Below are 26,005 nucleotides of genomic sequence, written 5' to 3'. Positions count from 1 at the left end.
CTGGAAGAGAGAATCTCAGGATCAAATGCTAACAGCGTATTATACCAGTTAGAACACAGTGTTTCATTGCCTATTTTTATTTTTATCATAAAAATGATATATGCTTACTATAAAAAATTCAAGAAGAAAAGGTGGGAATTGAAAAGTGACTTTTTCCTTCTCCCCTCCCTCAGTCCCTGTCACTGACCCGATGAATGCCCTTCCGCTGTTAATCTCCATCAATTTCCACCATTTCCTATGCATATACAAGCAAATGGAGAAGAATATATTAGCATTTAAATTGGTAACCCTATAGGCCTTTAAAGTGATTTTCATGATAACAAGTCCAGATCTGATAAAGCATGAACTGGAGTCACATCCCAGTTCTCTGGCAGGAAATGAAGGCTGGGCCCTTCTTGCAAAGTAGAATAGCTGGGTTAATCCTGGTTACGATTCAAAACAGGTTCAAGGACCCAAATTCAAGTTTCCAGGCCCAGGAAGAAATTAGAACATGAGGTGAGGTTACATCTCTGAAAACACTCAGAGCTTGAATAGAGGAGAAAAATAGATGGAGAAGATAATCAGTCTACTGACAGATGAATGGATAAATAAAATGTGTATACATACAATGGAATATTATTCAGCTTTTAAAAAGGAGGAAACCCTACCATTTGTGACAACATGGATAGACCTGGAAGACATTATGCTAAGTGAATAAGTCAGTCATAGCAGGACACATATCCCCCCATGATCCCACTTATATGAGATGGCTTGCATAGTTAAACTTACATAAGCAGAAGAAAGAGTGGAGGTTGCCAGGGGAAGAGGGCAGGGGGAAATGGGGAGATGTTCAATGGGTATAAAGTCACAGATGTAAAAATGAATAAGTTCTAGAGATCTGTTGTACAACACAATGCCTGTAGTTAACACTATGGTATTGTGCACTTAAAAATTTGCTAAGAGGGAAGATCTAGTTAAGTGTTCTTACAACAACAACAAAAGCAAAGGAACCTAAGGAAACCTGTAGAGGTGTTTTATAACCTTGATTGCAGTGATGGCATCATAAGTGAATGCACAGGTCCAAATTCATCAAATTGTATACAGGAATGTGTGGCTTCTTTTGGATATATCAGTTATACTGCAGTAAGGTTGTGAAAGTAAATAAATAAAATAAATGCCAGGCTCAGGTTAACAGGGAGAGAGTATGTTTTTGCCGTTACTGAGGAGAATTTGGGGGGAGATTTCCATTCCTAAATTATTCCCTGAAATGAGCAACCTACATTAATTAGACAAAATAATATTCAATATTCAGAATAATTTCGAGTTTTATGAAATAAATGTATACAAAATAAAGAAAATTCCATTCCCTCTTATTTGTATTTCCTTTTTTTTAATGTAAAGTAATATTAAATTTTACTAAATGATTTTTCTTGCCTCTATTAAGATAATTGCATGCTTTTTCTCTTATAATTTGTTAATGTGATAAATTATACTAATAGATTTTTCTAACCTTAAACCATCCTTGCTTTCCTGGGATAAACCCATTAGGTCATAGTGTATTTTTGGTTTTATTTTTTTGTCTCATTTTGCTTTTTGCTAAATTTTATTACAATTTATACCTTTATATTCAGTAATGAAGTTGGCTTACAATTTCCCCGATTATTTTTGTCTTATTTTGGATTCAAGTTTGTGCCAGTCTAATAAAATGAGTTTTGGGGTTCTTTTTATACTCTCTCTACATTCTGTGGAACAGTTCATAGAAGACTGGAACTATATACTTCTTAGAAAATTGGTAAGACTCACCTGTAAGAAACTATTTGTATCTTAATTAATAATTTGGGTAGATTTAATCAATAATTTAATATCTTTGAAGATTATAGGATTTAGGTCATTTATTTCTTCTTGAATCAGTTTTAATTGATTATAGTTTTCTAGAAAATTGACTATTTTGCATATTTCAGTTAATTGACATAAAGTTGTACATGATTGTTCCTTGTTACCTGTCTTAATTTCTGGTATATTTGTGATTATATTGCTTTCCAGTTTCTCATTTCAATATTGTTTTGGATATCTTTTGTATGTAATGCCATGCTAAGATTGGCCATAGGGAAGCCCAGTTTTAAACATGTTGTGATAGCAAATGCTTACAATAGCTCAGAGTTTGAAGCAGGAATAGAAATAGAAATACCACTAGAACTACTCCCCTATAACTTCTATCTCTAATTCCTCCCAGTTGAGTGACATAGCCTCAAATGCATGCGTGTACATACACCTTAGAAATCTGTTCTTTTACGTAAATGCGAAGTTGTGGTGTTCTATTTTCTCTAATTGCTTGGCCCATTCAAAAGCAGAAGACAGTAAGATCTTTCTCCTGAAATACATCTTTAAGTATCCTCAGTTTTTCTAACAGTTACTCAAACGCCCTAGATCCCAAGCCCTTTGTCAGCTCTCCCCTTCTAGTGATCCATCCCAGTGCGCCAGCATCTTAAACACAAGTAGGATGAGTCCAGTAGGATTGGACCTTTCCATTAGTGTTTCCTAAAATTCATTGATTTCTGTTCACTTCACTACACTATTGACTCATGTTAATTTTGTAGTCAACCAAACTTTTGGGTCTTTTTCGAATATGCTATTGAGGAATCTTTATTCCCAAGTAATATAAGAGAAGGACTTCATTATGTAACTTCCTAGTCTACAGACTTACAAATAGAATTTGAAATATGTCTGGGCTGTAAGCAAGCATCCTCATAGGTGAGGACAGAGGAACAAGCAGGCAGTTCTGTACTCAGCAATCTAGAGGAAGAGATATTTCTGTATAAAGGAAGACATGTCAGCTGGGTCACACCACAGTCCAGTTGCCAAGAACAGGACAGGAAAAAGAGTTACCATTTACTGAGAACCTACTGGGTACCAAATCTATGTTAGGTGCTTTATATATGTTATCTCAGCGTTAGTCCTCATGACAACAGTAGATCAAAGTGTGGTGTGAATAAATAAAGATGCAAGTAAACAAATGCCAGGTAAAATAATCCCCATTTCATTTATGAGGAAACTGAGGCTCAGAGTACAATTTTCCCAAAATGATACAGCCAAAAGGCAATGGGACCTTATTAGACTCTAAAATTCATGTGATTTCTTCTGCAATGTGAACTGATGCAGTGTAGGCCGCAAGGGCTCTTGTGCAATGCTTAGGACTTTCCCCTACATCAACTCTCAGTTTGATCCTCATAATATCTTCATGGGATAGGCAGAGCAGCTGATACAATCTTTATTTTACAGGTAAAGATATCAGTGCTCAGACCATCAAGTGGTCTACCCAAGGTCACCCAGCTAGCCAATGAGGTTGCAGAGCAGACCTTGACCCCAGGCTCTGTGACAACAAGCACGGTGCAAACACCTCTCCAGGCAGCCTGTGTAGGGAAGGAGGACATCAGGGGATGGGGCAGGTGCTGATGACCAATGTGGAAGTGGGGAAGGGAAAAGCTCAAAACCCTAACCTTACCAAGAAACTGCAATGTTCTGTTATTATTTTTTAGTTATCTTGAGCCTTCAAGAGACACACAAAAAGAAAAGTCAGGCTGCTGACCAAGAAGCGGAGCAGCCTAGGACAGATAACATCTCCCACAGCAAGGGTGAGGCTGCCTTTGGCTAGCAATGACATGAGTGCAGCAGATTCTTGTGGAGAAAGAAGCTGTAAACCAGAGCCCAGAAAACCTATCAGCCTTTGTTTGATTTCTTCAGCAAAGCCAGAAGCTTTAAAAAAAAAAATGCACAAAATGAATCAAATGTGTTCATGTCACAATCCGTTGAAGACATGTAGATTTAACATCAGTCAAGTATCCATAGAACATTTGGTATTACCAGTTATTTAAACTCCACTTAAGTCAAGCACCAGCTTATTCAGGCCTGCAAAATAGAGGCTCTGCCTGTTAATTGGCAATTTGCTGGCTGATTACTGGTTCTCACATTGTCCCAATAAAAGCAAATCACCCCTCTGGGAGATTGTCTTTTTTCCGATGCCACCAATGCAGGTTTTTTGCCCCCTCTCAAGCCTGGCTGAGAAACTGTTCTGGAGAACAGGAAATTACCATGGGGAGTCTACAGGCCCTCAAGAAGCAAGTCAACATTCTTCACCTGTCAACAGGTGGTAGACATATGCTTTCACCATGGTACCAAGTAAGATCCTCAGAGTTTCATTTCTTCAACCCAGTTATTAAGAAATCTGGGAGCAGACACTGAGCTTTTCCAGGGCTTTCCAAGCCTGGTTGCGGCTCAAATTCACTTGTTGTGGCACAAAAGCACCTTAAAAGAATATGCAGATGCCTGGACTCCTCCCAGAAAGGATTCTGCTACATAGAAATGTGTTAAACTACATTATGAGGATGCCATATCAGCATGTTAGCAAAATCCAGACTGTGGAATAAAGTGATGTAGATTCAGAGAGTAAGAGACACTACCACCAATGTGATGTTTGAACTTAGTTGATTCCCATTTCAAACAAACACAAGGTGAAAACAACAAATGAAAACAAAAGAAAATTTGGGACATTTGGAAGACAATTGAAATTTTGAACACTGATTGGATATATGATTGCATCAAGGACTTATTGCTATTTCTGTTGATATGTAATGATAATATTGTGGTTGTTTTTTAAAAAGTTTACGGGCTTCCCTGGTGGCACAGTGGTTGAGAGTCTGCCTGCCAAGGCAGGGGACACGGGTTCGTGCCCCAGTCCGGGAAGATCCCACATGCAGCGGAGTGGCTGGGCCCGTGAGCCATGGCCGCTGAGCCTGCACTTCTGGAGCCTGTGCTCCACTAAGGGAGATGCCACAACAGTGAGAGGCCCGCATACTGCAAAAAAAAACAAACAAAAAAACAGTTTACATCTTGCAGAGAAATGCACTGCAATGTATTTGGATAAAATGATATGATGTCTAGAATTTGCTTCAAATAAGGGAGGACTGAGTAGAAACAGATGAAGCAACACTGGTCATTAGTTGATAATTAGTTGATAATTGCTGCAGCTGGGTGTGAGGTTCATGAGGGTAAGTGGAGTTCATTATGCTTTTTGGTCTACTTCAGTATATTTCTGAAATTTTCCATAGTAAAACTTTCATCTCCTAGGATTGTGAACTGTTCTATTTCTCTCCCCGCCCCCCGCTGCCATTTAACACAAGCATATACATGGACCACCGTGTTCCAATGTGAAGTCAATGTGTATTCCCCAGAGGAGAATAGGGAAGTGGGGGTAGGGCACTTTTCTGCTGTGCACAAATACAAGCTCCAGAGTTTCATATAAGATTTGTACTAGTTCTAGACTGAAGCACATAGAAGAGTTGTTGCTAACATCAGATCAGTCTGGTTACCTCTAAAACACTAAAAGACTAGTCCCCTCTCCTTCTAAACGACAGCAGTATGATTGTTTTCTTCATAAACTACCATGTCTGCAGGAGTACATGTGTGTGTGCTTGTGTGTGTATACCTAGGGCCGCCATGTACCTTAGTGCAGGCTGTGCACTGCACAAAGATATCACATCTAAGGGGGCACCCTTCACATCATCAACATTGTGGATTTACATTTTTATTATGACAACTGTCTTGCAAATGGCAATAACATGCTCTAACAAAATCAGTACATGTATGATAACTTCCCAACAGATGGAAGCAAAAATGTCTTAAGGTAGGACATTCGAAATGTCCTTTTCTAATAATGGACTAACTGTATGGGCTAGCAGTGGACTTGAACTGCTTGACTGCCTGACTTTAGCGACTTCCCTAAACCACTGGTGGTTAAGACTCCGGGCTTCCACTGCAGGGGGCATGGGTTCGATCCCTGGTCAAGGAACTAAGATACCGCATGCCTCATGGGCAAAAAAAAAAACCCAAAAAACAAAACAAAACCACTCACTGACTTTATAATCTTCACAAATTACTGAATAGCCCTGAGCCCAAGTTTCCTCATCTGTAAAATGGGATGATAATATTGAGAGCATTGTTCAAAGCATTAAATGTACGTGAAACAGTGCCGGGCACAGAGTGAGCCCTCAATAAGTGTTGGAGATCAGCTATTATCATATTACTCATACTTATTCTAATTTCGTGTGTGTAAATGTGTATATACATGTATGTTGTGTCATTTATAAGCTCAATGAATAAATTATTGCAATGGACCTCAAAAAGACTTTATCCACTATTTTAGTAACCCAGACTATTTTTTTAACTTTTTATTTTATATTGGAGTATAGTTGATTAACAATATTGTGTTAAGTTTCAGGTGTACAACAAAGTGATTCAGTTATACGTATACATGTATCTATTCTTCAAATTCTTTTCCCAATTAGGTTGTTACAGAATATTGAGCAGAGTTCCCCCTGCTATACAGTAGGTCCTTGTTGGTTACCCATTTTAAATATGGCAGTGTTTACCTGTCAATCCCAAACTCCCTAACTATCCCTCCTCCCCCACCCTTCCCCCCTGGTAACCATAAGTTCCTTCTCTAAGTCTGTGAGTCTGTTTCTGTTTTGTAAATACGTTCATTTGTATCATTTTTTTTTTAGATTCCACATACAGCGATATCATACAATATTTCTCTGTGTCTGACTTACTTCACTCAGTATGACAATCTCTAGGTCTATCCACGTAACCCGGGCTATTTTAAAAAGAGGACATTTTCCCAGACCATCAAGTTTTGAAAAATGCCATGAAGTTCAAGGTTCAGGTAAGCAGCCACAGTTTATAAGCCTCTCTGCACACAGGAGCTGTGTGCGTATGCTGATCAGGAGCTCTCGGAAGACAAATTCTGGGGTTTTTCCATCCTTCTAACTACTTGGCCAGTAAGCCTGTAATGGGAAAAGATCCAGTGGGAGTTGCCAGCCACAAAAGGGGTATTACCCCACAGGCAGAATAGAGTCAAACGCTTGAAGAGGTTCAAAGTCTATTTTTAAAAGGAAAGAACACAGAGTGTGCCTTTAACTTGGTGTTAAAAATAAACTCAGCTGCCTCCCTCCTCTACTCTCCCCACCTCCTCCCACTGTCCTCTCATACCCTGCACTGCCCCACGTGAAAGAGAGAGCTGGCCTTTGATTTCTTCTCAGGAGTTTTTCTTCTTCCCTTTTTTTTTTTTAAAAAAAAAAAACTCTTAGCCAAACATGGGCTACTTGGTTTTCAGTTCAACAAAACAAGTTGCATTCTCTCTCCGAATTTCCTCAGAGACCCCGGGAAAGCAGGCTGGATTATAATTCCGAATTAACCCATGTCAGGGACTGAGGAAAAACTCCACGTGGAGATTAGCAAAATGGAGACCTACCAGCTTTCCCCCAAGCCTGGGAAGTGTCTGTGGGGGGCGGGGGGGGCTAGGGGGGGATGATTTAGGCAAGAGGGCCTTTCATTGCACGCTGTTTAGTATTGGGGTTTAAGCACAGACCTTTCCTGAGGCATAGCTATCCAGGCAAACAGGGCTTTGCTGAGTTGGTTTCAATAAATTCCATTTAACAGCCACAAAAATCCTATAGATAAGACGTGCCAGTCTTCTTCCATAAAACAGCTAATTAATATAGTAGAAAAGCTGCTGTCTAAGATGCTCAGTATCACTAATTATTAGAGAAATGCAAATCAAAACTACAATGAGGTATCACCTCACACTGGTCGAATGGCCATCATCAAAAAATCTAGAAACAATAAATGCTGGAGAGCGTGTGGAGAAAAGGGAACCCTCTTGCACTGTAGGTGGGAATGTAAATTGATACAACCACTATGGAGAACACTATGGAGTTTCCTTAAAAAACTACAAATAGAACTACCATATGACCCAGCAATCCCAATACTGGGCATATATCCTGAGAAAACCATAATTCAAAAAGATACATGCACCACAATGTTCACTGCAGCACTATTTACAATAGCCAGGTCATGGAAGCAACCTAAATGCCCATTGACAGACGAATGAATAAAGAAGTTGTGGTACATATATATGATGGAATATTACTCAGCCATAAAAGGAAACAAAATTGAGTTATTTGTAGTGAAGAGGATGGACCTAGAGTCTGTCATACAGAGTGAAGTAAGTCAGAAAGAGAAAAACAAATACCGTATGCTAATGCATATATATGGAATCTTTAAAAAAAAAAAAAAAGGTACTGATGAACCTAGTGGCAGGGCAGGAATAAAGACGTAGACATAGAGAATTGACTGGAGGACACAGCAGGGAAGGAGAAGCCGCGATGAAGTGAGAGTAGCATGGACATATATACACTACCAAATGTAAAATAGATAGCTAGTGGGAAGCAGCCACATAGCACAGGGAGATCAGCTTGGTGCTTTGTGACCACCTAGAGGGGTGGGATAGGGAGGGTGGGAGGGAGGCTCAAGAGGCAGGGGATATGGGGACATGTGTATGCATATGGCTGATTCATTTTGTTGTACAACAGAAACTAACACAGTATTGTGAAGCAATTATACTCCAATAAAGATCTATTTTAAAAAAAGGAAAGAAAAGCTGCCATCTAGAGTGAATAATCTTGATTTCTTATTGTCTGTAGGTGGTAGAGGGATTACAGGACCCCAGCGGAGGCAAAGGTGTTGGAGAACACAGAGACACAGGTCTGGGCACTGTAGTAATATGTCACTGGAGGGAAAAGGCTGAGAGATGAAGGGGTAGCTGTGACCTTGTTTGCCTAAAAAGATTTAGGGAAAAAAAGACAGCCCACAGTCAAGGGAAAAAGTAATAGAATTCATTTTAGGAAATAAAGTTCTAATCTCAGCTCAGCCTCCAACTTGAAGGGTTACCTCAGACAAGCCTCTCTACAGCTTCCATTTCAGAAAACGAGATCCCCTGCCTTCCTAGATCTGTTCTTTAATAGGAATATACAATTGTTAAATTATATATAATTGATAGGAATAAAATATGTACTAAGGATGTAATGTACAACATAATATAATTCACACTGCTGTATGTTGTATGTGAAAGTTAAGAGAGTAAATCCTGAGTTCTCATCATGAGGAAAAATTTTTGTTTTCTTTTTCTCTTATTTTGTATCTAAATGAGATGATGAATGTTCACTAAACTTACTGAAGTAATCATTTTATGATCTACATAAGTTAAATCATTATGCTGTACACCTTAAGCTTGTACGGTGCTGTATGTCAATTATATCTCAATAAACCTGGAAGAAAAAAAATTTTTTAAAAGGAAAACCAGGGCTTCCCTGGTGGCGCAGTGGTTGAGAATCTGCCTGCTACTGCAGGGGACATGGGTTTGAGCCCTGACCTGGGAAGATCCCACATGCCGGGGAGCAACTAAGCCCGTGCACCACAACTACTGAGCCTGCGCGTCTGGAGCCTGTGCTCCTCAACAAGAGAGCCTGCGACAGTGAGAGGCCCGCGCACCGCAATGAAGAGTGGTCCCCGCTCGCTGCAACTAGAGAAAGCCCTCACACAGAAGCGAAGACCCAACACAGCCAAAAATAAATAAATAAATATTTAAAAAAAAAAAAAAGGAAAACCAAACGTATTATATCAGAGGACTTAAACAGTTTAAAAAATCTCAGTACAAATATGTCCTTATTTAAACATTGTTCAAATTTAATGAAGTGATTTTGATGCATGTCTAGAAAGTTAGAAGGGAAATTTTATCAGTGAAGGTGGCGTTTGAGCCCATTGTTTTCCATTTTTCACAAAAGAAAAGCACTCTAGTGCAACAGCATACCTGGGGCACTAACACCTAACGAAGTGTGCCGTAAAAACAGTAAGGGCAGGATCCTCAGCCTTTGGGGCACTACGGGCTCCTGAGAAGGGTCTTTTCTCCATGTGCTCAAGACATTATCCAAGACCCCTGTTTTCACCAGATGTCTATGCACCTGTTTTTCAAATATATGTAGATTGATTATAGTTAATCAAATATGATTAATAAATTACAAATTTATTAATTTTGTTTTATGTTTATGCATTAATAAGGTATAAACTCATTTTAAAACATTACCAAAATCAATCAGATTTTCAGTATATAATTCTTTCTCTCTTTCTTTCTTTTCTCTCTTTCTTTCTTTCTCTTTTTTTTTGCTAAGGCAGACCATTGCAGATTTATTTGTATTAATCTACTTGCTCAAATTATTCCCTTTTCCTTGATCTCTACTGTATACTATGCCTATATTTTACAAGAGCAAAAGCCAAAATATAACAAATGTAATAGGTAGGAATGAGTCTAACAAGCCAGTATTAAAACATCAGGACTGCCTTGCCTCTGGTACCTCTCATTTCAGCAAACACTACTTCTTCAGTCACCTACTACCATTTCTGATGACTTGATTATTTTTGAAATGAGTATCTGATTTTTTTATCATTTGTTTGTATATATTTTTGAGACATAATTGATATATAACATTATATTCATTTTAGGTGTACAACATAATAATATTTATATATATTGCAAAATGATCACCCAAATAAGTCTAGTTAACATCCATCACCACACACCATTACAAATTTATTTTTCTTGTGATGAGACTTTTAAGATCTACCCTCTTAGCCACTTTCAAATATACAGTACAGGATTGTTAACGATAGTCACCATGCTGTATATTACATCCCTAGGGATTATTTATCTTATGACTGGAAATGTGTACCTTTTGACTCCCCTTCACACATTTTTACCCACCTCCCACCGCCTGCCTCAGGCAAACACTCAACATATATTTCTTCATCAACCAGTTCTAAAATTACAAATTCTCTCAGCTAGAAACCACAGACTTTGATATTTAGCTCTTTGCCTTAAAAAGGCCTCTGCTAAATTCATTCATTCCAGAAAGTAATGGGACATTGATGCATGTCAGTAATTTAAAGTGCTCCGCTTAAACAAAGAGAGGAATCAAGTCTATGATAAAAACGTTTGAGTCAGTAGCCTTGTATTTGTACACATTGTGTCTGGAGGGACTAGGTGTGGCTTACAAAGATGCACACAATCCAGCAAGATATAAGCCATTAAATCGAAGTGCAGGAAAAGAAGACAAAGAAAATGGGATAGAGAATGAATCCCAGTGGCGAGGTTAGGAAATCCCATAGACTGCCAAGCGCTGAACGGCCAGTTTTGGCTCTGCCCTTTGCAAGCAGCCAAAGGAAAAAGGGAACCATTATCAAGTACGTAATTGATATTATTTGTTAGATGAACACACATCGGCATCTCACAAGAAGCCCAACTCTTTTCAACTGGCAAGATGAGAGAAACTGAAGAAAGGGCAGCATCCCCAAAGCATACTTGTTGCCAACAAATCAAAAAATCAGGCCTATGTCCTCATGCCAAAACTCAATTACGAGATTGACCTGGCACAGCTTCTTCGACACTTGGTGAAAATTATCTTTGCTGTCTTCTTTATGTGGGGAAACAGGCAAAGAGTGATTGCTTCCGCTTCATACACCAACTCAATTACTGAGATAAAAACGGAAATAATGTCCTAGCAAGATGCAGCTCTCAGTCCCACCTTACATCTGGATGGGCAGTTCATAGACATTGATCTTTACATACCCTCAAGAACTTCCTAATGGTGACCTTTGACCCCATTTCATTTTCTCTTACATCCTCCTGCTGCAATCTTCTCCACTCTGACTCAGCTTTGGTCATCCTGAGCACTCAGCAAGGTAGAAAATGGATGGGAAGGGTCAGGAGAAGACATCACAAAGCTGGATGAAATGGCAGAGCTGGGATACCCAGAGATACAACATGGAGATGGCCTAGAATCAGTCCCTGAAGAGAGGCTGTGCTACAGCTCATGACTGAACACCTTGCTGCTCTGCTGACCAAGAAGTCCCGAGACAGGTCTGGGAACATTTGCTTTTCCTGGGCACCAGCAAATCACCAGGCCATTTCAACTCATGAAGTGAGTACCTTCCTGGCACTAGGCAATAAGCTAGTGATGGGAAATGAAAGGCAAAAAGGCACAGACCATGTGCCGTAATAACTGCAGTTTAGGTGGGAGAGTCTGTTACACAAGAATTTCAATATAGCAGTTAAACACCCTGACTCTAGATCCGATTCTTGAACCCTACTCCCACTTATGCTATATCACCTTAGACAATCAAACTCCTGGGGCTTTAGTTTTATCCTCCATAAGATGGAGCTAGCAACTACATTACAGAGAAAGAGCTTAGAGCAGTAGCGGGCATGGTTTCCATCACGAGACCACTGCCTCCTCCTGAAATCCTTGTCCCTGAAATGGTGAACAAGATGGACCGCATTTATGATATTGCAGGCATAATTACTGTTCAGAGTATCTGACATATTTTAACTCATATTTTAATCTTTTTCACAGAGGGCACTACTATTATCGGCATTTTGTATATCTGAGGCAAAGAATGATTCAGTGCTTTGCCTAAAGTTCTCAGAGAGGCAATACATAACAGTTGTTAAGGGTATACATTCCGGGGACAAACTACCTGCACTCTGCTACTTAGAAGCTGTGTGACCTTGGGCTAACTACTTAACTTCTCTGGGTCTGTCTTCTGCCTGTTTACTCTCAATTTATTCCCCATCTTTCCCAACACTTCTGAGAACTACTTTTCCCAAGCTCCCTTGCTAATGAGGGTCTGGTTAGTTTAGCCAATGGGAAGCACTGGGGGAGCTTAATGGGTAGGAGGGGGGACTGTCAGTTTGTTCCCTGCCCTCTCTGTTTGGGGTGGCAGCTCTGGCAGGGGCTGCATCTTCTCCCGGGTTCCAGTTGCCGTTAGGCTGCCCCAGGCCCTCAGCTCTGGTGACATCACCTTCTTCCCCTGTCCCTCTAACCTGCAGGAGCAGCTTCTTCCTGTTGATGATTTCTCAGTTGCTTTGCCATCTACTATCTGCCTTTTCTGCTCTTGCAATAATTCCCTTGTAGTCAGAGCCCTGTATCAAGTTTCCGCTGGGGAACTACTTGAGCAACATCAGCTTTTCTGACTGGACTATGACTGATACACTTTGTGCTTCAACTTCCTTGTCTGCCAGAAGGAAATTATAATTGCACCTCAGGGGGTTGTTGTGGAATTAAATGAGTGAATGCATTTAAAATGCTCGAACAGAGCCTGGCACACAGTAAGTGGCAACTGTGCTGGGACACACAGCCAAGGCACCAAAATCCCTTTCTAGGATCTTAAGGAGGAGATCCTGAGGCTTTAAAGGATGAGTAGGAGTAAACCAGCTAAAGAGAAGGGATCAGACAGCTCAGTGGCCAAGAGGTGAAAGAGAGCAGATGTCCTTCCAAGAGCCAGAAAAGGGAAGAGGTTCAGAAAGACTGGATCACGTGGATAATACAAGGTGAGGGGAGGGAGTGTGGGAAGAAGGATGAGGGTGGAGAGATCAGAGATCAGAGCCCAGAGCAGGCCTTTTACGGCATGTTGAAGAGCGCTAAGTTAATTAAACACGGAGCCCATTAGACTGAGGTGGCTCTAATGTCGGCTGGTCTACACAAGCAAACCAAAACCTAAGACTGCTAATGCCTCAAGGCTAAGAAATCAAAACCTAAGGACAACCAATCACAAACAGCCAATAAGGCTTTAAGCTGTAGCCAATGCGATAATTTCCTTTCTTTGCTTCCACACCTTCTCTACAGGTCTTTCCCCTGGTTCCTGTCCATAGAGCGTTCCTAGCCACTTCTGGTTTGGCACTGCCCTATCCACATCGATTTTTTTCTCAAATAAACTCTAAAAATGTTTACTATGCCTCAGTTTATCCTTTAACAGGAGTTCAGATTTTGACCTGAGGACAGTAGGAAACCATTGGAGCATTTTAATTAGCAGAGTGGCACAACTGAATTTATGTTTTAGAGATTTCTTTTGTTGTAATACGGGAAGTATACGGGGTGGGAAGGAGAAAAGAGAGAAAGACGGAAAGAGCCATTAGGTCATTGCATGTTTCCAGGAAAGAGGCAATAGCTTGGACTAGGGTGGTGACAGTGAAAACAGAAAGAAATAGAAATTTATTCCAGAGGCAAAAATGATAGGCTTGGCATTGCATTAGATATGGGAGGCAAGCAAGAAGGAGGCTTCAAAAATGATGCCCAGGTTTCTGACCGGGGTAAATGTACAACAGCAAGCAGCACAGCAGAGCTGTTTAAAGTGTAGGCTCTGGGGACTTCCCTGGCACTCCAGTGGTTAAGGCTCTGTACCCCCACTGCAGGGGGCACGGGTTCTATCCCTGACCGGGGAACTAAGATCCCGCATGCTGCGCGGCCAAAACAAAACAAACCAAAAAAAAAGTATGGGCTCTGTCTACACAGCCTACCTTCAAACCCCAGCTCTACCCATGATGAACTCCTGAACCTGGGGCAAGGCACTGAATACTTTTTGCCTCTGAAGTGTGAAATGGCAACAATAACTGTACTTTCTGTATTGGGCTCTTGAAAAGGTGAAATGAGGTAAAGCATGTTAAATGCTTGGAACCGAGCCTGGAATACCATGAGCAGAGTCAATCTTGGTCACTATCCCAGCAACAAGGATCTCAGGAGAAGACACACTCCCACTGGGTGGGAGCATTGTGAATTCAGATCAAACATGCTGAGTTTGAGACATCTATGGAAGCAGAGAAAGAGGTCTGGGCTAGAGAGATGTAGATTTCATTTTAGAGCCATCATGAATAGAGATGACAACGGGAGCTATGGGAACGGATGAGCTTGTCCAGGGAGGGTAGGTAAAGTGAGGACAGATAAAAGTCATAGGGCAAACCCAGGGGATGTCAACATTGAAGTCAGCATTTTCAGGAAGAGATGCCAAGGAAGAAAGCAGAGAAAAGCAGAGAAGTCAGAGGGGAGCCTGTAGTGGCCAGTTGTGAGGGGAAAACAAAGACACTGTAAGAATAGCAGGAGCTGGACTGAGAGTTATTGATGTAACTTGAGATCTCCCCTTATCATCCTCTCCAGCCATGGGCCTTGTGACATGGCAGCAAGAAGCTTGTCTCAGGTGATGTGTAAAAGAGCAAACACCAGACATCCATGTTTGATCCTCTGTGCTGATCCAGAAACACCTGGCGCTCACTCGGTGACTGGGAATGGCAAAGCCCAATTTTTCTGGCCTCTCCACTGAACCCCTGATCTTTTCCTTCATGTGACAAACTAGATAGTGGATATTCCTTCTGGGTTCAGACAGCTGCCATCATTGAGAACAAACATGAGTCTGACTCTCTTCTTCTGCACAGAAGACCATTTGTAGATTCCACATCTCCTTTCTAAGGTCCAAAAAACCTTTTAAGTAATTGTGATCTCAATTTTTTCTTTTTTGTTAAGGAGCATGATTCAAGAAGTTTGTTCCATGTGCTGTATTTATTAGAATCCCAAGGCCCGGCCCAAGGCCTCATTCCCAGGATTCTGATGGCAATGCCAGCATTCTATTGGCCGGAGGGAGCTCTTTGCTAGAGGACACTGAGAGGATTACTCTGATTCAATGCAGAAATGTTGGGAAACTGCTTTATATTCTGTCTAGCACAAGCAAGGAGTTGTTATTTTTATAATAATCATCAGAGCCTTCTACTACATAGTTTTGGGAAGTGGTAATAAAAGCAGAATACTTCTCTCTTAAATTCAACTACCCCCAAACTTTCATTTCAACTACCCCCAAACTTTCATTAATACCCAATTAATTTTAGCAAAGTTCAGTGTTAAGCTCTCTGTAGCACTTTGGCATGGTAGTACCTGTGCATTTGGAATGACACAGTAATCTCTTACTCTAGGAAAAAAAATTACCCTGGCAACGTGATCCTTTTAGCTTAAGATGAACTGGTTCCATTTCTCATTCCTCCATTCTCAAGGTTAATTGGGTTGCTAAACTCCCACAAACTAAAAAGAAAGTGCTAAACAGTGTCCAGACCAGCCTGGAAGGGACATGGATTAAAATCAGAATTGAGGCTGACCAGTCTGATATCAAATGTGACCCCACTTGTCAACATGTGACCAATGAAAAGGGGGCACACGTGTTTTTAAATTAATCTCCACCAAAAACAAGACATATGAGCATAATGACTGTATTATATAGCAAAAACATAAATGGCAATCCACGCTCGTAAAATATTTGTGTTGAAATTAGGAAATGGTAGCACATTCAAACACAAGAGCTAATGGAAGCCCTGAATATAGATTACATTCCATCTGGCTGTCAAGAGCCTGCCTCCACACATTAACCACAGGACCAAGCAGAGAAGGAAACTAGCTTTTAATGGGGAGGAGGAAGGGTAAGCTGTGACAAAGTGAGAGAGTGGCATGGACATATATACACTACCAAACGTAAAATAGATAGCTAGTGGGAAGCAGCCGCATAGCACAGGGAGATCAGCTTGGTGCTTTGTGACCACCTAGAGGGGTGGGATAGGGAGGGTGGGAGGGAGGGAGACGCAAGAGGGAAGAGATATGGGAACATATGTATATGTATAACTGATTCACTTTGTTATAAAGCAGAAACTAACACACCATTGTAAAACAATTATACTCCAATAAAGATGTTAAAAATAAATAAATTAATTAATTAAAATGCAAAAGAGAAAGAGATTTTATCTGAAAATATCAAGTCATAGGATGTGAAGAGTCATCAGTTTCATGGACTGTTTATGAGTCAGATGTTAATTGTGATGCTGTCTTCAAACACATAGAGAGAAAAGAGAGATTTTTCTCCCTTTAAACTTGAAAGAGGTGGTTGAGGCAGGTAGCTCACCGCTGGTAAGTGGCATTTGGTTGTTTAAAATAATTTTGATGACCTGGCTTTGACATTCCCTGCATTTGCACAATAAACAGATCTGCTGTTTCTATCCCTCCATTTTAAATGCTAGCCCCATGGGACCATGTCACCATAGCATTTTGCAAGAGCTATGTTTTGCACTAACTGAACAACAAGTCTATGTTTACAAAACGAAATTAGTTTTTCCAGTTTCAGCTTTGCTTATTAACAAAGTAAAGCAGATATTTCTCAAGCCAATATGTCCCCTTTGTTTATGGCTGGAGATCTTGATCCAAGTGAAAAAACAAAATCTACTGATGAGTACAGAAAATCACCACCATGCAGAAATATCTCTTTACAAAAATCCTGTGACACACAACCATCTACTCATAGAAAGTCAGCAATGGCTATTTGCAGTCAATCCAATTCCTCTACTTAGGAGATTTTTGTGACATAAATAGATCAGAGAGTCTTGCAAAATGTGTATTTATTGTTGACCCTTTATGTTTTTCAGAATTTGTTTGGAATATTGAGGAATGCTATCCTGAGTGTGTTGGTTTCTTTCTGTGCAAACTCTGATGAAAAACAGGGACCATGAATAGGAGGAAAAAGTTTAGTCCAGGCCCTCGGTTGATATGGAAGAGCACCTCTGGGCTAGGGCCAGGAGTGCTTTAGTTCTCCTTGTGGGAATATCTAGAGAAGCTCTAACTCCCCAATATTAATCAGATCTGCAGACCCCCTTGCTTAAAACCCTCCAGTGACTCTTACTCTTAAATAAAACTCCTTACCCTGGCCATCAAAACCCTACACAATCTGGCCCCTGCTCAGACCTTACCAGTCCTGTTAGGGGCTGAATTGTGTCCCTCTAAAATGTACATGTTGACATCCTAACCCCAATACCTCAGAATGTGGCTGTATTTGGAGATAGGGTATTGAAAGAAGTAATTAAGGTAAAATAAGGTGATATGAGTGGGCCCTAATCCAATATGATGGGTGTCCTTATGATAAGAAGAGATTAAAACACAGACATGCACAGAGGAAGGCCATGTGAAGACACAGGGAAAGCTGGCCATCTAAAAGGCAATAAGAGAGGCCCAAGAAGAAATCAACCCTGCTCACACCTTGATCTTGGACTTCCAACTTCCAGAAACATGAGAAAATAAATTCTGTTGTTTAAGCCACCCAGGCTGTGGTTCTTTGTTACAGCAGCCCTAACATACAACCTCACTCATTCTCCACTTCCACTCTGAGGTCCAGCCATCCTTGCCTTCTTCCTGTTTCTTTCAACTGCCTGACTGGTTCCCACTGTAGGTCCTTTGCACCAGCTGTGCCTGCCAACTGATCTTTGCATGGCTGCTCCTTCTTGTTTTTCAGGTCTTAACCTAAATATCACATCCTCAAAGACTAGATAATCTAGAGTAGATCCCCTGATCCCCATTCTCTATCTCTTGACACCCTTTTAAAAGTTGCCATCATAGCACTTATTACCACCTGCTTTTCTTGTTAACTTATGTACTTTCTTACCCTTTGTGTCCCCCAGTGAGCTCCCTGAGGACAGACATAAGATGTTTATCTTGTTCACTATGTAGCCCAAGTCTTAGAACAGAGCCCAACACTTGGTAGGGGACTCAGGAAACATTTATTGAATGAAAAACATTTAAATGAATGAATAGCAACTGAAAAACTTTTTTTATTTAAAATTTAAAATCAGTTAATTAGCATGAAATGACTGCCATAAGGTAAAGATAATTAGACTTGTTGAATAAAGAAAATTGGACTGAACTGAATTGAATTAAGCAAATGGAAAACAACCAACTTATAGAATTCAATTTTTAAAATTTTATTCTGTGATCTAGTCTTGATCACGAAGTCTCTATTTCTCAAAAATAAATCAAAGGGGGATACATACGGTCTATTAAAAGAGAAGACTTTCTGGAGATGGTTCCGTCTGAAGAGGAAAATTAGGAGAAAGGGTACTAGGGAGATTACTATCCACTGTGTTCCCTTTTGTACTGCTCAAAACTTTTGCCAGTGCACCCATAACATTTAGAAAGAATTTTCACAAGAGATAAAGCAAAGAATTGCACAATTACTTGCCTTGAGGATGTAGATGAAACTCTGACCATTTCCTCATCTGCCCCAAATACACCATCATTCCTACTTCTGCCCCTTTGTTCCTGTTGATAATGCTGGGAAGACATTGTCTTCTTCCCTCATCTCTTCTACAAGTTTTCCTGTCAAGTCCACAATCTCTTGTGTAGGTGGACTGCTTTGAATTATAATTGTTTACTTAACATATCTGTCTTAACTTGAGCTTCGTGAAGGTAGAGACTTGGTCCTACTCATGTTAGTAATCACATGACATTTAGCCCATGAAAGGGCTCCATAGATACTTGTTGACTGCATAAATATGTAGAGTACAGCTCTCCCCTAAAGGTCCCAGCTGACCTATCCAATTCTTCATTCCTTTCCTGACCTCCTCTTAATTCTTATTATCTGCTCTTTCAGTTCTAGCACTTGATACCCTACAGCATATCAAGAAGGTGAAGGACAGCACTCGGCTCAATGAACATTTGACCAGGGGCCCAAGTAGAGAAGCATTCTACTTACCTGATTTAATCTAAAAGAAGAAAAATGAAGAAGTAGTAGAGCCCCACTGAGGCCTTTTATTTTTTTTAATTGAGATATAATTCACATACCACTAAATTCACCCTTTTAGTGTACAATTTAGTGGGTTTTAATATCATCATTAGGATGTGCAACCATCACCACTATCTAACTCCAGAATATCTTCATCACCCCAAAGAGAAAGCTCATACCCATTAGTCACTCTCCATTTCTCCTCTCCCACCAGGCTCTGGCAGCCACTAATCTACTTACTGTCTCCGTGGATTTGCCTATTCTGGACATTTAATATAAATAGAAGCATGCAGGCCTCTGTTTCTGGCTTCTTTCACTTAGCATAATGTTTATAAGGTTCATCCATGTTGTAGCATGCATCAGTACATCATTCCTTTTTATGGCTGAATAATATTCCATTGTATGGATATAATATTTAGTTTATCTCATCCTCAGTTGATGGACATTTACATTGTTTCCACTTTTGGGCTATTATGAGTAATGTTGCTATGAACATTCATGTACAGGTGTTTGTATGAACCTACTTTTTCAATTATCCTGGATATGTATCTAGGAGTGGCGTATTCTGGGTCATAAACACACATAATAACTTTGTGTTTAACTTACCGAGGAATCAACAAACTTTTTCACAGCAGTTGCACCATTTTACATTCCTACCAGCAATAGATGAGGGCAAGGCATTTTTAAAAGAGATTAGATAATCACAGATGAAGAATTTTGTACTTTAAAGACCACCCAAGGTCAAAAGAGAGAGAAAAGGGATTTTTTTTTTTAGGGAGGAAGATGTTTTATTAGGGGCATGAATGGCTCACAAAGTCCTGCTGACTCATTTTCAGTCAACTTTACCATGGCCTTGCTTAATTCACATTTAGATCATGTGTTCAATCTTAACACAAATAGCCTGGGTGTCTAGGGCATTTTTCCCAAGCAGTATGAGCACCTTTGAGACATCCTTTAATATGTGTAGTTTAGTTTCCTCTTCAGTAGGGAGGAATAGGTCTTCCTCTGCCCACTTAGCTTTATTTCTGGACATAAACTTTTCAAAAAACAGGAAGTTCAGCTTTACTTTAAACCACCAAGCTGCCTGAATGGATTTCATCCATTATTTCAGAGTTTTTATTTTAAACTTTAGGCTAAGCTTGAAGAGAAAGCAACCTAGATGGGTAATAAAAAGGATTCTGAATCTATGGGTATATGCATGCAACTTATGATGAAATACCAACAAATAGAAGAAATATATTTACAGATGAAAGTGAATCTACCTACATTTATTTCACTAAAATTGATTTTTTCCCCTCATCATAGATTTCTCAATTCACACCACTCAGCTTCCCCAAAAGAATCAGCACAAGGCCACAAACTCAAAAGGACTCCTTCTCTGTTCATTAAATGCCTGCCCTGACTCCATGTCCACGCCCTCAATAAACAGACAAGGCCTTGCCCCATACCCTAAGAGGCAATCTTCCGAGGCCTTGACCTCAGAGAGCCTGTTTCGAAAGAGAGGCCATTCTATCTGCCCAACTATTCTCTGGTCACACAGGCTTCTCCAGAGACAGGCAGTGGCAGTGGCTAAACTGATCTGGGCAGGCGCGACTGTAGAGAGGGCAAGAGAGATTGAGAAGGAAGGGAGAGCTCCCTTGAGCTAGGATATGAGGTAGCAGATGAGGCAGGCTGTCGATCAGCTGTCACTCAGCAGCATGACCAGCGGTGCTCTCCTTTCTGAGGCCGTGGGGGAAGTGCTCTGAGTTGTGTTCTAGGATAGCTCCCTTGAGGTGTACCAGCAGAGGCGGGGACATCCTGTGATGAGCTCTGACACGCAAAGGGAAAGGAGAACTGTAGACACTACAAGGGAAGTCTGATTCCTGACCCTCCTCCTCATCATATATCTAAGCGTCCATTTCTCCAGCTCAAGAGTGTAAGTGAGGCAATGCAACAGTCTATCTGAGAGAATGCATATAAGAAGGTTGCTACTAACTGGATAAAAAACTAACTCAAAATTAGTGGTTCTCCAACTCCAGTGTGTATCAGTGTCATCTGGAGAGCTTGTTAAAACACAAATTACTTGGCTTCACTCCGAGGTTCCATTCGTCGGGTGAGGGTAGGGCCTGAGAATTTGCATTTCTAACAACTTCCCAGGCAGGGCATGCTGATTCAGCTGGTCAAGGACCACACTTTGAGAACCACTGTGAAAGCACAAGAAAAATATCAGCTAGAGTTATAATGGGCAATCACGAGGAATGCCCAGACTGAGCAGTAAAAAGAAACAATTCTGTCCAGAATAAGCAAGAAAATAATAAAACATATACAAATAATAGAACATGTAATGCTTGAGTTGCCAGAAGCAAAGTGATCTGGTCTTTAGAGTCAGAAAGAGCAGGGATTAATCAAAAAGACATTTTTGATCAACCCCTGTCCTCCAACCTAAAGGAAGAGACAAAGTCCACCATCTCCTTGATAAGCCCTTGGCCTTGTAGCCTCGGCTTTCTCTCTTCACAGATGAGGAATCCCATTCCCTAATTCACAAACAGCAAGGAGAAGAGAAGAACTGAGGGAAATGCCCACCACAACCTGCCCGATCACTGTCTCTAGTAATAGTGCCGTCCATGGGTTTAAGACTTTATGGTTTTAAAAAGCTTTAAATTTCCAGAGAATTCCCTGGCAATCCAGTGGTTAAGACTTTGCACTTTCACAGCTGAGAACGTAGGTTCAGTCCCTGGTCGGGGAACTAAGATCCCACAAGCCACACGGTGTGGCCAAATAAATAAATAAATTTTAAAAGTAAAAAAAACCTTTCCAGTGATCAAGACAGTGTAGTATTGAAAGAACAGACAAATAGATCAATGGAACAGAATAGAGAGCCCAGAAATAGGCCCATATAAATATAGTCAACTAAAATGATCTTTGAAAAAGTAGCAAAGTCAATTCCATAGAGAAAGGGCAGTATTTTCAACAAACGGTGGTGGAACAACTAGACATCCACATGCAAAAGAGAAAGGAAGGGAGGAAGGAAGAAAAGAAGGAAGGAAGGGAAGGAGGGAGGGAGGGAGGGAGGAAGGGAGGGAGGAAAGAAATGAATATGAACAAAGACCTTGCACCTTTCACAAAAATTAACTCAAAATAGATCATAGACCTAAATGGAAAACCCCAAACTATAAAACTTTTAGAAGATAACATAGGAGAAAAATCTAGATGACTTTGTGTTTTTTAGATACAACACCAAAAACATGATCCATGAATGAAAGAATCAGTAAGTTGGACCTCATTAAAATTTAAAACTTCTGCTCTGTGAAAGACATTGTTAAAAGAATGAAAAGACAAGTCACACACTGGGAGAAAATATTTGCAAAACTGATATCCAAATATACAAAGAACTCATAAAAGGACTGGTACCCAAATATACAAAGAACACATAAAACTCAACAATAAGAAAATGAATAAACCGAATTTAAAGATGGGCAAAAGACCTGAACAGACACATCTGCAAGAAAACATACAGATGGCAAATAAGCATACGAAAACATGATCAATATCATATGTCATTAGGAAATTGCAAATTAAAATAAGATACTACTACACATCTATTAGAATGGCTAAAATCCAAAACACTGACAACACCAAATGCTGACAAGGATATGCAGCAACAGGAATTCTCATCATTGCTGCTGGGAATGCAAAACGGCACAGCCTCTTTGGAAGACAGTTCAGCAGTTTCTCACAGAGCTAAACATAGGGTTATCATACAACCCAGCAACTGCAATCCTAGGTATTTGCCCAAATGAGCTGAAAAGTCTACATCCACATAAAAACCTGCATGTGAATGTTTATAGTGGCTTTGTTCATAGTTACCAAAACTTGGAAGCAACCAGGATGTCCTTCAACAGGTGAATGCGTAAACAGACAGTGGTACATTCAGACAATGCAATATTACCCAGTGATTTTAAAAAAAGAAAGAAATGAGATTTCAAGCCACAATAAAACATGAAGAAACCTTAAAAGTATCACTGTTAGGTGAAAGAAACCAATCTGAAAAGGCTATATAATATATGATTCCAATTATAGGACCTTCTGGAAAAGGCAAAACTAAAGAGGCAGTAAAACGATCAGTGGCTGCCAGGAATTCAAGGGGAGGGGGAAGGGATGAATAGGTGAAACTCAGGGCATTTTAAGGGCAGTGAAATTATTCTGTATGATACTGTAATTGTAGATATATGACATTATGCATTTGTCAAAATCCATAGAGCTGTACAACACAAAGAGTGAACCATAATATAAAGTATGGACTAGCTGATAATAATGTATCAATATTGGTTCATCAACTGCAACAAATGTGCCATACTACTACTGGATATGAATAATAGAGGGAACTGTGGGCAGGGGTGGGGGGTGGGTAGTATTTGGGAACTCTCTGTACTTTCTGAGCAATTTCCCTGTAAACCTAAAAATGCCCTAAAAAAATAGTCTTTTTACAAAAGCTTTCCCGTATATTATTTCATATAATCTTCAGACCAACTCTATTTGGTGGAGTAAATGTGATTATCTTCCTATTTGAGATGAGAAAACTGATGTACCGTTATTCACACACAGTTTGTTGCAAACTAAGATTGAACATTTGATCTCCTGATTCCAGTCTCTGGATCCTTTCCGTTGCACTGCACTCTCTCTCCCATGTGTGCTATGCTGGGACAACCCACACGTTCCCACATCCTCCTGTTACTTCTTATAGATGCTACCAAGGCCAAAGAGAACCCAAGACAGGCAGGAAAGAGGAACGGGGGTGTGGACAGAGATGAGGGCACAAACTCTTTCATTGGGGGCGACTCCATGATTCCCCTGGGTCCCCTGAGCACCTGACACCCATTCACCAACCTAAAAAGTGAGGCTTTGGGGATGAGTCAAGGGAAAAGGCATTATATCTCTAACTTGCAGTGGTTTTTATGTCCCCAAATTATTCAGATTTTCCTAATAGCATATTTCCAAAACTTCAGCCCTTCACATCCTATCTTCACAAATTTTGCTGTGCCTGCCTATCACTTACGCTATTTTTATTGGATATTTCCTTTGCAGAGACATTTTTATTTAGGTTCGTCCTAAACAGAGCCAACTTATAAAATCAAAAGTGTTCATCTTTGCACCACTTCACACCTCCTTGAGTGCCCAGGGGCATCTGTAACACACTTCAAGAACTGCTGCCCTAGGGAAATTCACCCCAAAACTCAGAGAACATTAGGTGGAAACCAGGGACCTTGCTTCCCTCTGTATTCCTAGCAGCCAGCAAGTCTCTGGAAGATAGTGGGTGCTCAGAAAAACATTTGTTGACTAAATGAATGAATGGTTAAGAACTACTTCGTTGCCCAATTTTCCAGCAGCTGTTAACAAATCTAACTTCCTAGTTGCAGCCCTAATCAACAACCTCCCATTGTCCCCCTGAGATCTTGGCACCCCAGACCCTACCCCAGCCACCGTCAGTTGCTGTTGGTCAGTGTGGATCATTCCAGCTAGGGCAACACACAGCTACTCCCAGCCCCACACATTCCAGGGTCCCGTCTGCCTCAATGGTTCTGACCCACTGTCAGATCCACTGTGCCCTGAGTGTCCAGGGAAAAGGTGCCTCTCCTGAGAAGCCTTCCCCAACCACCCTGGTTGAACTCTCTCCTTTTTGCACTCGTAACAAGAACTCTATTGCTCTCATTATTCTCTATCATAATCATCCATTTTCAAGAGTAAACTGTGTGTGGGCAGGAACCACATCTTTCCTGTTGGCCCTGTGCCTGGTTCCAATAGTGCCCAATAGGTGCTTCTGAAGTTAATACTGCTTGGGTTTGCCTTCTCCGTACATGGGCGCTCCTGTGTTTGATTCATCCTCAGGTTCCTAGCGCTTACCACGTGCCTGGTACATAGTAGACCCTTAATTAACCTCATGGAAGGAAGGGAAGGAGGGAGAGAAGGAAGGAGGGAGGGAGGGAGGGAATTTAAACTGAAAGATACAATATATAATTCCATTAGTCTGATGGCTGGAATACTGGCGAGAAAAGTCAGCTATGAACTGGGTGCTACCTCCAGCCATGCCTGGTCATAGCCAGAAAGAAACAAATAATAATTGAGTGACTACTAGGAACCAAGTATCATATTAGGTACTTTCCATAGTTTATCTCATTACTTCTCAACTCTGTACCAAAGGTACTATTATTCACAATTTACAAACACTGAAAAGTACTTTGTTTCCAGTAGTGAAGCATAATTTTTCTATGTTACTTCTATACAATCTGGGGCTGGAGCCTCACTCTCCTCCCAAAGAGAGCGGAGCCCAAGGAAAACTCTCCTCTCCATTCTCTCTGTCTGAAGGCAGTGACCTTGAACTCAACCACCCTCCTCCCTTCCAGATGTCAGAGGGAGAAGCCTCACATGGCAGAAGGTGCTCTGGGACCCATCCCTTCTCTTCCATTTCTTTCCCCTCCTTGCAAGGCGTGCTAAAAATTTGCACTGACAACAAAGTGAATTTGACTGTGAAGTTTATGCAGACCCTGCTGACAAGTTCATGGAAACCTGCACAAATTGCTTAATGTGATTCATGCCACTAAGACGTACAGCACATCCTGTGTTGAAAGTGATACTTTTCCACTGATGGTAACCTCTCCTTTGACCTTGGAGCTCAACAAACTGCTAAAATCAGGTGACATTTATATGTGGAACATGTGACACATTATGCCCCTTTGCTTGGTGACCCATA

The sequence above is a fragment of the Neophocaena asiaeorientalis genome, unplaced genomic scaffold (assembly GCF_003031525.2).
Source record: "Neophocaena asiaeorientalis asiaeorientalis breed wild unplaced genomic scaffold, Neophocaena_asiaeorientalis_V1.1 scaffold92, whole genome shotgun sequence".
Classification (NCBI taxonomy): domain Eukaryota; kingdom Metazoa; phylum Chordata; class Mammalia; order Artiodactyla; family Phocoenidae; genus Neophocaena; species Neophocaena asiaeorientalis.
This window is presented reverse-complemented; position numbering follows the sequence as displayed.